General features: G+C 36.0%; 1 protein-coding gene across 4 annotated transcripts in view; it reads left to right on the top strand.

Annotated features, from left to right (window-relative positions):
- The window catches only part of LOC121739845 (CUGBP Elav-like family member 3), a 604,208-nt gene that overhangs the window by 457,298 nt on the left and 129,592 nt on the right, over positions 1-17,318 (top strand). The gene's annotated exons all lie outside the window — the stretch shown is intronic.

Below are 17,318 nucleotides of genomic sequence, written 5' to 3'. Positions count from 1 at the left end.
ATACGGCGAGACTTATAGGCCGCCGTATTAAAGTGCTATCATAAAGTATCATAAATATTCTTTATGATAATAATCTCGACTTCACATTATAACTTTTTTGTTATGATATAGGGAGGGAAGTATTTGGATTTTTTGCTCACCCTGTATTTATGGCATGATACAGTACGATACTTATTTATTTTTAATAAACTATTTTCCCAAATATAGCAATATAAAATTTAATCTCAATGTGCGTAGGCTGTAGCCTACGTAACATATTTTATAGAGCCCAAGTACGCAATATATTGTAAAAAACATTTACACGTACAAAACGCAATCAGATACGGTGCGACTATAAAATTCATACCCGCATAAATTTAGCCCTTACCGAGCACCCGCTCGGCGAAAATTGAAAACCCAATTTTCTTTGACACAAAATTGAAAGCGTCTAATAAAGATGGGGAGGTCAATAGAGTATCACGAACAAAGACGCGCGCTCAGCGGTACGTGCGTAATTTGAATGACGGAATTGCGTCAAAAATTTGACGTTTGCAATCTTGGGCATCATAGATATTGTCTACGCTGTCTATGCATTAATGAGTTGCAATAAAAAGTTTACGAAACCTGTATACGGATACGTAGATACGTATTACTTTGAGAAAAAAATTCAAGATGCGCGCTGAGCGGTACGTGCGTAATTTGAATGATGGAGTTGCGTCAAAAATGTTGACGCTTGCAACCTTGGGCATCATAGATACTATTATATATGTTGTCTATGTATTTTGGAGTTTAACGCTGCCCGCATACACAGGTTTTCCGTATGCGATTTTCTAATGTGGAATTACCATTAGGAATTCCGTGAGACTAGCGCAAAGCGTTAGTTTTTTTTTCGCGCTAAACGCGCCGGCATGCAACTGAAACGTACGTGTATTTCTACTGATTCCATGCTTTCCGATTTCCGAATACGGAATACATGTGTATGCGGCCAGCCTTAAGTATTTCGAAACTCCGGATACCTTCATATTTTGACAGAAAAGTAATGCCATTTATTACGTCAACGTTGTGATTTAAAAAACCCATCAATACTAAAGTGGGGACATTTTTATGCCGATCTCTCGACATTATATTATGTATATACATCCAAAGTAGGTAAATACTCACACAAAAAAAATTGTTAATTAATCATGTCACATAAAGAACATCAAAACTATTGTTAAAACATCCAAAACACCAAACATACAGCAACACCTAAGCCTAATACTGCGTGAAACTTAGTTAAACGACGATTAAACTGCCAACTTCAAAACTAGCGCTTAAATAATCTTAATATATTTTGTCTTACAATTAATTAACCCTAAAATATGTCTGTCAACGTCACAGTGTCACACCCGGCCACCATAACTCATAGCTAAGCACGTTGATATGTTAAGCATGTATTAAAGCAATTAGGCTAGTATTCAGTTTAACCTACCGAATTACAATGGACTGCACATTGTCAGGGCCGACTGACGCGTTTTGTGACCATAATGTAAATCAATTTCACAAGTACCCATTTGTTACGCAATAAGACAGTATATCTGCACCAAACTGGTTATTAATTATCCAATATCCATATCTATACTAATATTATAAATGCGAAAGTGTGTCTGTCTGTCTGGTTTTTAACTCTTCACGCCTTAACAACTTAAACTGATTTTGTTGAAATTTGGTATGGGGATATTTTGAGTCCTTGGTAAGGACATACGATACTTTTTTCCCCGGAAAATGTACGGTACCCGTGCTATAAACGAATTGCTATTACTAAATAGTGTCGCTATAAAGACGTTATACTTGCTTGCATATAAAGAGCTTTAAAACTGTATAGTTTTCCGCGAAAAATTCCGTATACACTATAAGGTATACTTCACTGTTGCATTTATAATTGTGCCAAATTACACGTCTCTAAAATATTAAGAAAATTTTTAACCAACAAACTTTCGCTTCCTCATAAGACTCCAAAAACTTGTACCAAGTAATATGATGAATAATTTGATACTAAAACTCATTAGATATTGTCCTGAAGGCTGAATAGTTAAAGCGCAAGGCGGAAACTTGAGTACACGGTAAATACCAACGCCACGTCAACACGACGAATAAATAACAAATCAGAGGGGATGCTTCAAACGAATTTATAACCACTAGACAGTCTTAGGTTAAAATTGGAAAGTTAAACTAACCATACATTTGTTTAAAAAAAGTATTTATAATATTATTTCAAATAAGTACGCATATTACAATAATCATTACGAACACGCCATACTTTGTTTTGTCCTTGTCAAATTATTGGTAAAGTCGCTTGAAAGATAAAGACAAAACACGGCATAGCTATACCTCTGCACTGTGCAGCTTTTTATTTAGAGCCGCAGACGACCTCTGTGGCTCAGTGGTGAGCGCGTTGGTAGCTCAAGCCGGGGGTCGCGGGTTCGAGTCCCGCCGACGGAACAAAAAGTTTTCAAAGTTCCTGGGTCATGGATGTGTATCATATAATAAAAATCTTAAATATATGTATAGTATAAAAGTATTAAATATATTTCCGTTGTCTGGTACCTGTAACACAAGTCCATCAGGTACTTACCACAAGGCCAGACTGACGTGGTGTGAAGCGTCCATAGATATTATTATATTATTATTATTATTATGAAGGTTAGGCATAATGTATATTTTAACGCATGTAGGTAAGACTTATGATACCTTAAATATTATGTTCTCTCTATTCAGATATTAATTCTCTCATTTGATTCTGTACGGCAATGAAACTTAGTCAGAATTAGCGCTAATCAAATTTCGGCAACCATAACGTTTACCACTACACAAATTCAAAATGGTAGCATCGCGGCTGCGTTAGGGCGTGTACGCACTAGGCAAAGTCATTATTATTAAACAGAGTGCTATGACACGTAGTCTTGTATATGCATTAATTTTTTAATTAGTTGCTGAAAATGTATATTGCTTTAACAATTTTTATAATGCTTATTGCAAATACTATCAGAAAAGTTGGTTCATAGGCAGATCGGCGGACTTACGTAATTTGGTCGCGTTATGTCAAATTCAAGCGACTAACATTACCATATAAAAAAAATTGACAGAACCTGACCAAATAACGTAGGTACGTTATCTGCCTATGAATCAGTATCTTCGATGGTACATTAAGAAATAAAAAGTTTATTATTATTGGTAATAGCAAATAAAAGTAGTAAATGATGTAAAACTGTGTGATTTATTAAGAATATTGTTTAGCTAGAACGTTTATTTTTCTCAAAAACACCTAAATAACTCACAGAATCAATAATTGAAATTTCCTTGCAGCTGATGCCGACAAACCGATCTTTATATACGCTACAAGATTGGCTGTTACTATTTTTTTTATTATGTAATTTGGGGCTGTCTATGGGCTATTCGCCCATATCCTTTTTTTGCTATCTTTGTATTTAGGATTTCGCACCAAGGATAATTGAAATAATATTATTACTTAATACTACTGTTACTAATTTACTGTATTAGGTATATATTATATTACTAGTGAGCTTAGTGGGTTCTCCCCTTTATATGTCAACCCGCGACAGCCCGTCTCGGTGTTACGCAACTTTAATTTCATTTTGTTCTCGCTCGAATTTCGACGGATTTTAACTGAGTTTCGGCTCGTAAACTCGAATATAACGGCGCGGTTTGTTAGTTGCCTAAGCGATGTCTTATACACATAAAGCACTTTACTATCATTATTGGACGGTAAAATTATTAACGTTTGAAACGACAATTAACTCGAATTACGCACGACGCCAAACCGTTTTTATGGTTACGTTTGTAGACATCTTAATTATAAATTAAGTGGGATTGCAGTCTCGGGTTTAGTCTTTGAAAAAAATTCTCGAGCTACTTACAGTTCTCGGCTTTCATTCATTTAATGCGTAATTTTCCAGCCTCTACTTTTGAATACGTTAGTTAGTTTCATTGACCTTGTATGTTTGCGAAAACTGTACATACTATAATTCAAAGATTTTTTGTGTGTTTAAGAGTTGGCGTAAATCGAGTGCGGGCTATATTTTAAAGATAAGGCACGGGCTTATGTTAAAGTATGTAAATTTTGAAATAATAAAGGTGGAAATTGTTTTCACATTCTATATTTAGAAGGGGTTTTAATGTTTAAAATATAACTAAGCAAAGTAATAATAGCTCCCACACCGGTTTCGGTGACGGTGGCCGGTTTCGTTGAAACCAGGCTAGCTACGCAGTAATTTTATAGTGTCCAAGTGTGTGCGCAGTACACAAGAGCACTCTCTATTCCTTTACTCTCATAACCCAGTGGGACGGAAGACCGACACGACCGGCGAGAGATCAGGCGCAGGACCGACTTTTTACATGCCCATCCGACGCATGGATCATCTTACTTGTCAGACAATCAGGTGATCAGCCTGCATTGTCCTAACCAAACTTGGAAATAACATTTTTCCAACGCGGGAATCGAACCCACGACCCCCGAGTCGAGAGCCGCGCTCTATACCACTAGACCACGGAGGCGTAAGCAAAGTTAACTAGTGATATTTCAAAAAAACTTTCTTTAGAAAGTACTTAATTATAGTATATGATAGTGCGAACTACCTAACCATAGGCAGTAATTCTGTTGGTGGTAGTTAAGTCCTATCTATTTTGTTGTTTCTAGTAGATCAACAATAATAAGAATTTTTGTAGCAAATCAATTGCCAATAATCTTACCGTAAAACGCATATTTATTTAGCCCTTGGCTTAGACATCACCACGAACAAGTAATATGACAAAGTTGTATAACTCGAATTATTCACACCTTATACGCATTTTCGTCGTAATTCTCGCACGTAACTCGCTAGTACATGAATCTAGAGGCGACCTCGTTACCGGATATCGTTCCCGCAATAAGGGTGCAGGTCGGAGGAATAACAATCGTAAAATTGCCACAAACTCCACTCTTTACAGCCGCGGGAACGGCTGGCTCGTAAAATATCGCCAATTTAGTTCACACTTAGCGATCTACGGGGTCACGTGACGTATTGTCAGTAAAACCAGTAGATAATGCTGTCTCTAAACTCGGTACGGCGAATGTAAATTGCCTAGTTTTCTCCCTCGAACGGCTATTAAGATTTCAGATTTCAACTACTCGCATGGTAATGCTTGTTTCTCCGTGAACTTCACGTGCAGCGTGTTCGGTGAAAGGTAGCTTTATGATGCTTAGTGGAGGCTATTAGTAACCTTAGAGTTCATTTCAGTTTATCCCAGAAAGTAATTTACGAGTTTATTCTAATAATTCTTGATTAAATTAAATCCATTTTAAACGCGAAAGTATATTATATTACTAGATGAAGCCCGCAACTTCGTTGCGCCAAAATTCGGTTATCGCTCGGGAACCGTACATTTTTCCGGGATAAAAAGTATCCTATGTCCTTTCCCGGGACTCAAAGTATCTGCATACCAAATTTCAGCAAAATTGGTTCAGTGGTTTGGCCGTGAAGAGGTAACAGACAGATTTCAAATTTATAATATTAGTATGGATATCTGCACCATAAAGTTAATATACCTAGCGTAATAGAGAAACAAACTTAAGGCCTGAGCAAGCGAGATGTCACTATCAGTAACACTGCGTGGTAAAAAGAGACGTGTGATACATGACAGCAGAACCAATTTTTTTCATCTGTTTGACGTCCAGTTGGCACTTATCGGCACGTTGACAATTTAATCTCTTAGAAAGATGCTTGTGTGAGTGTACGTAAACAAATTTTTGCACACATACGTAAATCAATGTCGATTTCATTTGACAGCTCGAGATTGTTGCTCTATTCCGCTAGGTATATTAACTTTATGGTCTGTACTATTCATTGGATTTTGATCTGTGCTTGGTACGGACATGCTTCAAGTCCTAAACAAGGACAAACTTTTTTTTTTTCGGAAAAATGTAACGATTTGTATTAAAATTTAGAAAAATGTTAATAAAAAGTTTTATAAAAAGTGGTATACCAATATTTAAAAAAAACATTGCACACCCAAATGTATAAAAATATTATACAGTATATTATTTACAATTATATTTTAATTAATTAATTAATTGACACAATAATATTGTCCCTTGTTATCAGATAACACAAAATATATTCAGCAGCAAAATTCATATTGTGTTGAATTCAACGAGCTATTATCGAGCCATCGGTACAGTCATATCTGTATCTGATACCTTTGTTACACAAAACGTTCGAATTCCAAACTTGAATTTCGAAATAGAACAAAATGTGTATTCCGAATTCCGAAATACGCGGTACGTGTGACGTCACGACGTGCGTTTTGTAAAAACTCTCCGATCCGGAACTGCGATACGAACAGAACATAATCGGCAAAGGGAACGCCACATTTATTATTGTCCTTTGTAAGGGAACGGGGTTAAACAGGGGAGGCATTGTTACATACGTATATTGCAATTAAAAACCCATGTTAAGCAATTTAATTTTTACGTTTTCTCGTAATTATTGTGTTACGAATTTTAATACTGGATAAGTTTTGTTTGCAACATTTTATTATTAGACCAGCTGTTGCCCGCGACTTCGTCCGCGTAAACTTTAGTTAATATTTGTTCCCGTACATCGGTTGACATCCTCCTTTTCGGAAGTCGGTTAAAAAGAAGCCTAAGTTATTCCTTACTACATCAGCTACCTGCCAAAAAAGTCCCGTCAAAATCGCTCCAGCCATTTCGGAGATTAGCCGGAACAAACAGACAGACAGACAGACATACAGACAAAAATTGAAAAAAATGTTGCTTTGGTGTATGTAGCGTATATACATTCATATGCATGTAGTAAAAAATGATTCTTTGAATATTACAAACGAACACTCCAATTTTATTTATATGTATAGATGTATAGACTAGCTGTTGCCCGCGACTTCGTCCGCGTCAACATAGTATAATAACAAAGATGGATAGTCCGCTAGCAAATATGAAAAAAGTAAAATATAACCTCCTCCTTTTTGGAAGTCGGTTAAAAATTAGCCTAAGTTACACCTTACTACATCAGCTATCTACCAAAAAAGTCCCGGCAAAATAGCTCCAGCCGTTTCAGAGATTAGCCGGAACAAACAGACAGACAGACAGACAGACATACAGACAAAAATTGCAAAAAATGTTGTTTTGGTGTATGTAGCGTATATAGATTCATATGCATGTAGTAAAAAACAGTTCTTTCAATATTACAAACAGACACTGCAATTTTATTTATATGTATGTATGTTTTTTTTTTATGAAATAACAAACGAGCAAACGGGTCACCTGATGGAAAGCAACTTCCGTCGCCCATGGACACTCGCAGCATCAGAAGAGCCGCAGGTGCGTTGCCGGCCTTTTAGAGGGAATAGGGTAATAAAGGAGGGTAGGGATGGAAGGGAAGCGAAGGGAATAGGGTAGTGGATTGGGCCTCCGGTAAACTCACTCACACGGCGAAACACAGCGCAGGCGCTGTTTCACGCCGGTTTTCTGTGAGAACGTGGTATTTCTCCGGTCGAGCCGGCCCAATCGTGCCGAAGCATGGCTCTCGGTAGGTAGGTAGGTAGGTAGGTAGGTAGGTACGTACATACATACATACATACATACATACATACATACATACATGTATGTATGTATGTATGTATGTATGTATGTATGTATGTATGTATGTATGTATGTATGTATGTATGTATGTATGTATGTATAGATGTATAGATTATTATCAAGGACTCTATTATCAAGTACAGCGAGACTCAACCCAAACTTTACGTCAACGAGGCCATAATTTAATGCAAATCAGACATATCCAAAAGTAATTCAGCGTACGAAATGCAAAACCAGAGAGCTGAGTATGTGGGGTAAAATTGAAAGTCCCGGGACCCGCGCCGTCGAGCGTGACTGACTTTATTGCCGCCTTATCTGCCGAGGGTCTGACCCACATCTCAATGAACTAACTACATTTTAATATGTTTAGCTCGTGCGTTAACGTGATTTTGTTTTTACTACGTCCGCGTTTTATTGTCAGATTTGTGGGGATGGTCAGAATCGACTATAACTCGATGTTATTTGTAACCAATTATAATGTTAATATTCACTTATTCCTTTAGTTCTTTAAGGTTTCTTTAACATTGTTTTTATTGATTAAGTCATCTGCAAAAACCCTACATGTGCTTAAAGGCTGATGACATAAACAGTATCTAAAGTTCCCTACAAAAATCGGTAAACGTGCAACCTTACAAGTTACAATAATATGTATTGTAACAAAGCCAACTTACAGCGAAAAATAGGAACTAATTCAGTGAACACTAATGCGCAGAACTCCAGCACTAAGCAGGTTAATGACAACCGACAATTTTAGATTCACTCCACGACGAAACGAAACTTTTTCCGACGTATTGTTTTCCTTTGTTACTTCGACGAAGTTAACAAGACGTAAATTAAATCGTAAACACAAAGCCTCGGATTCGGTGCTCATTATATATACCAATTCCGCAGCTGTCAAGAATTTCGCGTCAAAGTCACGTCACGGAATGACGCAACGTAACCTAACCGCAACGCAACCGAACCGCAAATCAACCGCCAACCCCCGCATACAATTACATTGTGACAGCGAGCTAGCCTTTGCTGTGGCTTATTAACCGTATTTATGGAACCGTCTTTATTAAACCGATTTTATTAATATTAAATTACTCAAACGGCTACGAAAATTTAATTCGGTTCATTCTATACACTTTATCAAATTGTGTGTTAATTAATTACATTAACAAATCGGCCAAGCGCGAGTCAAACTCGCGCACGAAGTGTTCCTTATCGTTATAGAGCGAAAAAATATTAAAGCACGAATATAATTAACAATTTTGTAAACGTTATTAGTGGCTAGCTGTTGTCATTATTGATTACGAGCAAAAAAGGCCAAAACAATCACGTTTCTTGTATAGGAATCCCTTAAATATGAATGTTATTTTGTTTTTAGTATTTGTTGTTGTAGCGGCAACAGATATACACAATCTGTAAAAATTTCAGAAATATAGCTATAGCAGTTCCTGAGATACAGCAGGAGACAGACAGACAGACAGACGGACAGACAACGAAGTCTTAGTGATAGGGTCCCGTTTTCACTCTTTGGGTACGGAACCCTAAAAATCATTATAAAGTACGAATACTTTTTGGAGCATCATGTAGGCGGATACTTGTATACTCGTATGCATAAAGCGAATAAGAGAATGTGACTATACGTGAAACAGCAGTTTTCTTAGCATTAAAACAAGTTTCGTACAAAACGACTATCATGTCATATTAAACGCGGGATTCATCTTTTGTGAAGTTCGCGGAGAGACGCGGTGCAGCCGGCGGAGTACGAATTTACATCTGAACTGTAAACATAATAAAATTTGTTATAATAAACGTGTGAATTTCATTCCCAACTTTATACAGCGCGGCGTGAGCACATTTCAGCGTATTCTGAGTCGCTTCTCAATTTTATGGCGCATAAGTTTAAGCTAAATAGTTTTGCTGTTAAATAGCTTTTGAATTAAACAGTTTTAGGTTTAATCTGACTCTATATGTAGCTGTCATGTCCGATGTTTATTAAAAATAATCTGTAACGATAAACAGTTTAATAAAATGAAATCATGCCTTCAAATTTGAAAAATGCATTTTCCTCGAAACTACCTCTGTACAGCCATCCAGCTGTAATTATTATATCATTAAACTCCAAGAGTGTAATCTCCAAGTTTCTTGTAGTTTCTTTTAGGGAGAAGTTCTGCCTCATTTTTCTGTTTTTTAAGCTCGTTAGCCGCACTTTCGTGTAAAAGAGCCGGCAACATGTAAAATGTCAGGTAAAGGTAGAGGTGCCGTACAATCATAATATTTCATCTTTCTATTCGTGTTTCCTCTTATACATTGCCGCAATATTATAATATCTATACTAATATTATAAATGTAAAAGTGTGTCTGCCTGTCCATCTGTCTGTTATCTCTTCACGCTCAAACCACTGAGCTGATTTTGCTGAAATTTGGCATGGCGATACTTTGAGTACCGGGAAAAGATATAGGATACTTTTTATCCAGAGAAAATGTACGGTTCCCGTGCGATAAACGAATTTTGGCGCAACGGAGTTGCGAGCGTCATCTAGTTATTATATTATATTTTTTATAGCATAATATAATATTATACCAAATCACATTTAATACACAATAAATATTCACTTTGCACGTATTTTCCATGTTAAATAGCCTACTATTTTATAACAAAATTCCAAGTATCGGTTGAACACAAAATTAAATTTCAACGAGCCTATACCTACTCACAACTACCTACTAGGAAGCCATGCATTAGTTGGAGCTCGCTCTTTGTACCTTAGACTGCACAGCGCACGTAGAATAGAAAATAGTCGTAAATTATGACGTCCAGCAAAACTATAGCAAGCCGCAAGCTAAATGAGTAATAAATTGTATTTCTACGACTGAATACAAGTTGTGACATGTTTCTGCTGAAATGTTCTAGAAATTATTAAATTTGCTCATAATTTCAAACATCATCATGTTAGATCTACATAATTTTGTTTTGAAGAGAATATTAATATTGAAATAGTCCTTACTGAGAGTGGTTCTTTGTAGTGGATTTATAAATGGCGATTTAATTATTTTGTAAAAATTCATGACTCTATAGAACGGATGACTTAAATAATGAATTAATTCTTCATATTATATCCATTTTGTTAATACGTTTACTTAATACATTACCTGCCATATAAAAAACCTCCGTTATAAGATTGTAAAATGATAAAAGCAATTACGTTGGGAAATACATTACTTAATTACGCCATAAAGATAATGTATCAATAAAAGTTACTGATTAGGAGCCAAGTCTACGTAATGGGCAGTAACTCGTCTTCATGATCGAGATCTACCGCACACCTTGCCGTAATGGGCACCTTAATTAGGCACTTAATAGAAAAACCCTCGCCGACATAACGCAGACATAATGAAGGCTATTGATACGGACCGCCCGTAAACAACCCGACGAGAAAATATTTATCAAATTTTTAATGATGGCCCCCGATTGGACGAGGCTTTTTACTGCTGAATTCTAGTTAAAGTTACGCCTCACCTTGAGGCGTAAACATTTAATACGCGCTATAAAACGTAAGGTATATTCCCTTGAAAAATATTTCAGTAACCGTCCTGGAAATAAAATCATTTAATGTAATTAAATGTTTTGTCGTTTAATTCTTTCATGTAGCATAATATTTTTTATTCCATTGTTTAAAATTAAGCACGTCGGTAACGTGACACGAGATCCTAATAAATGACAGCGTGCAAAACGGTGATCAGTATAAATACGTCGCTTGAAAATTTCAAGTCATCAGCGTGACGCGACTTATGAAACCGCCGCGTCACGCTGCGTCACCGTGACACGGCGACAGCGATGCGTGAATTAATACCCACTTTATTTTGTCTAAAGTACCGTCTGTTCTTTTTTTGTTTATGAGAGTAACAAAATTTTGTGGAAAGAGCTCTTACAGTGGACAGGTACGCAAAGGTGAATAAGATTTAGTTAATCATTTACATTAGAAAATAATAGAAGTTCATGTATGTGAATACTGCATTAAAATAATATTATTTCGGAGTCACTTTCCGAGTATGTAATTATTATACAAGGTGTAACAAAACCGAGAGTTATATATTTCTTATATATACATATAGACATAATACTTTAGGGTCTATATGTATATATAAGAAATACATAACTCTCTATATATTCCTTATAGAGAGTTCACTGTAAAAGCAGCAGCGATAAAAGATTTTTATTTTCACTTTTGTATGGGGAAACTCGTGAAGCTGGGACGCTTAATGTCCATACAAAAATGAAAAAAAAAATTGGTCTTTCGGCGCTGCCACTATCACAGTGAACTCTCTAAAAGGAACACATACACACCCTAAAATATTAAAACTTACTTTTATTACATTCTGTATAATTATCTTAATAAATTTTAAATGTAACGTAACAAAGAATTACATTCTATTTACACAAAATATTTACCTCATATTTCATTAAAATCCTATTCGGAATACCAATTTTCCTTAAATTATATAAAAAGTACCTCATGTAGCAAATACGGCGTAGACAAGACAAAGGGGGATCCCGCCGGGAGGAGGCAGCACTTGACTCTACACACGTTTACCTTTAATGAATAAATGAATGTATGGGACAGTGGAATCTCCGGGGGAATATAATGTAATCTTACTCGCAGAGAAACTAATACGAACTCGTATTAGTGCTCTCCAACGATAGAATATTTAATATAGAACTAATTAAAACGGGTAACTCCAATCTGTGCAGAGGGAAGGTCATTTGTGATGATAAAAATTAGTTTTGATACTAATATGACTAAGAAGAAAATGGAGGCTGTAAAAATGGATTTAAAATTAGTTATTCTCGCTAAAACTGGAGAATGGCTGTACCGATTTGGCTGGATTTGGATAATTTTAGTCATGAAATGTTTATGGAAGCTAGGGAAGATTTATATTTGGAGGAGTGTGATACGAATTTCAACATATCATCTAGTAATAGAATAATAGTAAATACTTTGTGATGATTGCTAAAATAAATCTCACGGCTGCAAATTTTTGATATTTTTTGGAAAATTTTGCTAATATGAATCTATTAAGATTGAATTATTATAATAACAATTTTTGAGAGATTTATATTATGTTTTCATATCTTGAAGTACAAGCAAAGCTCGATCACGAATACTTTTAAAACACTTTAAATAAAAATGTATTTGCAGAATAGATGAGTAAGTTGTATTATGTAATTTGAAACAAAATCTACAAACATACGCTTATCTATTATCAACGAAAAAGAATATTATGAATAAAAACATAAGAACATTGTGACATTATCATGTTTTTCGATATCTTATTATCAGCATATTCGGCAGGATATAAATATTAATGTGGTTCTTGAGCAAGGTGAGTGGGGCGCATATTATAACTGAGGAAATACTATGTATTATATTAAATAATATCGCTCTGATACACGATATTATGTAACATACACTTACAACCTTAAAAATAAAAAGATCTTAATTGTGTATACAGACGTTATACTTACAAAATGTTTTGTCCTTGTTAGTTTATTAAAGTATCGGACAAGAACAAAACTTTGTACAATAATAATAATTTACGTGGGAAGAAATACTTTTATGTCTGACATTCACATGTTCCTAGTTTAACACTTTTGTGATATTAATATGCATTTTACTGTCATTCAATTCAGCATCTCTATAATTATAAAGGAAAACTATGCTACGCGTCCTCGCTTGTTTCTTTTGAAAATAATAATAATAATATAATATCAATGGCCGATTCACACCATGTCAGTCTGGCCTCGTGGTAAGTACCTGAAGGACTTGTGACGGATACCAGACAACGAAAATATATCTATTTAATACTTTTATAATATATATATATATATATATATATATATATATATATATATATATATATATATATATATATATATATATATATATATATATATATATTTAAGATTTTTATTATATGATACACATATTTAATACACATCCATGACTCAGGAACTATAAGAACTTTTTGTTCCGTCGGCGGGATTCGAACCCGCGACCCCGGCTTGAGCTACCAAGTTACCAACAGCCCACCAATTGAGCCAAAGAGGTCGTCAAATATGCTAGTTTAGTCAATCGTTGTTTCGCCTTTTTATTTCTCAGCCCTAATGCAGAAGCTTTGTATTGTTAATAAACATAAAACTTTTGGAAAACAATTTAAAATCGTTTGTAATACTCGTCTCGGGGGCGACATTTTAACACGTAACAAGTAATGAATCAGGGGCTCGGAGGCTTGATTACCGCTCAGCCGTGGGGGGAGGGGCATGGGCCTGTTCATTAAACGACGACAATGTAACGACAACGAGGTGAAATGATTACAGGTCATGATGGGCGGAGTGACAGGCGAAACGCGGCACTAAGCCGGGAGTAAGAGAATAATCAAAGTGATATAGTTGGTTTGCTAAAAGTTACGTTGATTCAGTTGTGTCGTGTTGTCGTTAAGGATGCCACTTGACACTTGCATAATAGCTGCGCGACCACAACAGTTTTTGTCAGTAAAAATGCACCAATGTCACTGTCACATGCTATCGATCCGCCGGGTCAGTCCCTCAGTGATAGAATTTATTGTGTTAAAATATTATATGTATTAACTTATTAGTTAAAAGATTGTATAAGCATATTCTGTGTTACCAAGGATATAGTTATAATGTTTTCGCGCGTGGTGAACTTTCTAAGGTGTACCAGACAACCCTTGCAGATTTAAGGTACATTCTCAAATAGATATAAGATAGAATTGTGTTACTTAAATAAATAAAAATAAATTAACTCACTTTAATGCACGGTTATAGCAATATATTATGAAAAATTCGTGAAAATTAGATGCATCTTTGTGATTTTTTTCTGTAGAGAAAATTTTAAGATATCGTGTTTTAGCTAAGTAAAACCTTAGGAAATATAATTTAGTATCTACGTTTAAAAAATTAAAAAATTCGGGGCTTGTTTCCATGTATAAAAATGATTTACAAAATTCACAATTTTGCTTTAGTCACCTTCGCGTATTGGAGTTCTTTAGCCCTTATAATCTAAGGATTATAAGGGCTAAAGAACCTTCCTAATGCCAATCCTTAATTTTATCCGTTGAAAAGTTTACATGACGACATATTATGAGGTAGTACTAAATCTTCCAAAGTTAAGAAGCGTCAAAGTTAACTAAATTTAAAGCATATCGGCTAGGCAAGCAAAAATTAAGATGGTTCATTATTCATGTGTTCTTAATATTTTGATATTGGGTGTGTTTTGTTAGGACTTTATATGTTTTATTTGAACACGGTCTGTTATCTCGGCCCAACAGTTTGAAACTTGGTCAAGCGATAAGTTAACATTTTGTTCTGATTTCAATTAGGTATAATAGACGGCATGATATTTATGTTTAGTATACCCAAAAGCTAGATGGTTCATCGCCCGATTAAACAACATTTTTAACGCCAATAACAAATTTGTATGCTTTTCTACGATTAACCTATTTACAAATATAATTACGTCCAAATCGGTATTTTTTTATGCGCAGGGGAATCCTTTTATGGGTGCCCCGGGTTGGGGATGTGCCTCAGTTAAGCTTAAGCACCCCGGGGGTATGTGGGACTGCCGGCAAGAGCGCCGGGCTTACTCACTAAAACCACCTGCGGTTCGCCTTCAGCCGTATAAAGGAAGGATGTCCTGGATATAACAAACACAGGACTCCCTCCACGACCGGCCGGTCTACCTCAGAACCGGACTTCCACAAAAGTTAGGAAACGCTTCGGAAAACTGAAACGTTCCCCTCGGCGCCGGGACTGGCTAAGCCGAGGAGGTTATCCAAATACGTCCTGCTTTAGCGTAAAGTGGTAACCGACAGACATGTTAATCTCATTATTAATATAAGAATTGAAAGTAAACAGAGGCTTTCTAAAACAAACCATTGTTATTCCAAATTTTTCACGATCCAACTCGAAAACTGCCATAAAAAGTTGATGTAACAAACGCGCTGATTTCAGAATGTATGAACCGTAATAAGCCTGCTCACGGCCCGGGCATTTGTTATGCAGAAAAATGGAAATATTACGCGCAGGAAAATAATTTGACCTTTTAAAAAGTAATTTAAACAATAACATTAGGGCGAGAACTCTTGTTTTAATGATCCTTCTTTAGTAGCGCTTTGGGATAAATTAAAGAACAAATGAAAAATTATAAAACGCTACTGAATTTTGTTGTAAAGAGCAAAATTTATACGTGGGAGAGCCATGCTTCGGACCGAATGGGCCGGCTCGACCGGAGAAATACCACGTTCTCACAGAAAACCGGCGTGAAACAGCGCTTGCGCTGTGTTTCGCCGAGTGAGTTTACCGTTGGCCCAATTCCCTTCGGTATCCTCCCCTAATCCCTTCTCTTCCCATCCCTACCCCTATTCCCTCTTAAAAGGCTGGCAACGCACCTGCAGCTCTTCTGATGCTGCGAGTGTCCATGGGCGACGGAAGTTGCTTTCCATCGGGTGACCCGTTTGCTCGTTTGCCCCCTTCTTTCATAAAAAAAAATGTTGGTATTATTCACATGGAATCTACTTTACGAAAAATATAGGAAAAATATTAGATTGTATGTTTACATTGAATAGTACCAGAAACTGCGCCGAAAGTGATTTTGATGAGTACAGAATATATAAATAATATAAATCGCACATTTTCCATATAATAATATGGAAAATGTGCGATTTCTGTGAGCATGAAATCGTGATCATTTATACGAATTTCTAAAATGCTTAGAGGGTTTGATATGCTGAGATTTTTTTTCATATTACAGTTATGTGTTGTAATTTACTATTGTATCAAAATAGCCGTCACAGCTTTTTACAATATCACATCAGCTCTTTCCACAGCTGAAGCAAAAAAATGTTAATTAAGAACAATTAAAAATAAGGACGCGCGAGATTTGGAATTTTAATAACGGGAGGTCACGTAAACTGACGGCGTCCGATCCCTCCTGTGTATTTATGTCCAATAGGAATCTGTACGTGATAGTATATTCCCCGCTACCTCTCTTCCTCACTTCCCCCTACCTTTACCTTGCTGCTAGTATCTCTCTTCCCCGCTATGAGTTAAGGCCCATTTCAACTTTGTGTCCACGCGGGCGGGATTATTTTTCCTTAAGACATATTCTTGCTATACGGAATACTGATATATGGAATTTGACAAAGACTGAAAACTTAAAAGTGAACATTTGAAACCCACACTTGACTCTTCCTTGTCCATACATCTGACATTAATACATACATATCTACATACATAATATAATATATCTGTTCTTTACGTGTATGCATTTCTGTGAGAGGCTCTAGAGGCCTGATTTCTATTAGAGCTTAAGAGTACAAAGTACATACGTCGATGTGTGTTTTTGTGTTTTTACAAGGACTTGATTATTTAACCCTTTGTGAGTACAATATATTTTTGGTAGCACCAGCAAAGCCACGCAGCCTATGATGAATTCCAAATTGACAACGGTTTTGCATAAAGAATTAGCTCGCTTGTTTCATATAAAATCACATAACCCTTTGAATTAATATCCCGTCAGCGGGGACGCGTGACAAACGGGCTGCGAGCGTCATTATGATGCATCACTAATGATCTCTGACTGATGTTCATCAGTGACCCGTGCTCGAGTTACGTGTGACCCTTTGTAACGGGTAA

The sequence above is a fragment of the Aricia agestis genome, chromosome 2 (assembly GCF_905147365.1).
Source record: "Aricia agestis chromosome 2, ilAriAges1.1, whole genome shotgun sequence".
In the NCBI taxonomy this organism is placed as follows: domain Eukaryota; kingdom Metazoa; phylum Arthropoda; class Insecta; order Lepidoptera; family Lycaenidae; genus Aricia; species Aricia agestis.
The sequence above is the reverse complement of the archived record's forward strand: the minus strand, read 5'-3'. Positions and strand labels throughout refer to the sequence as shown.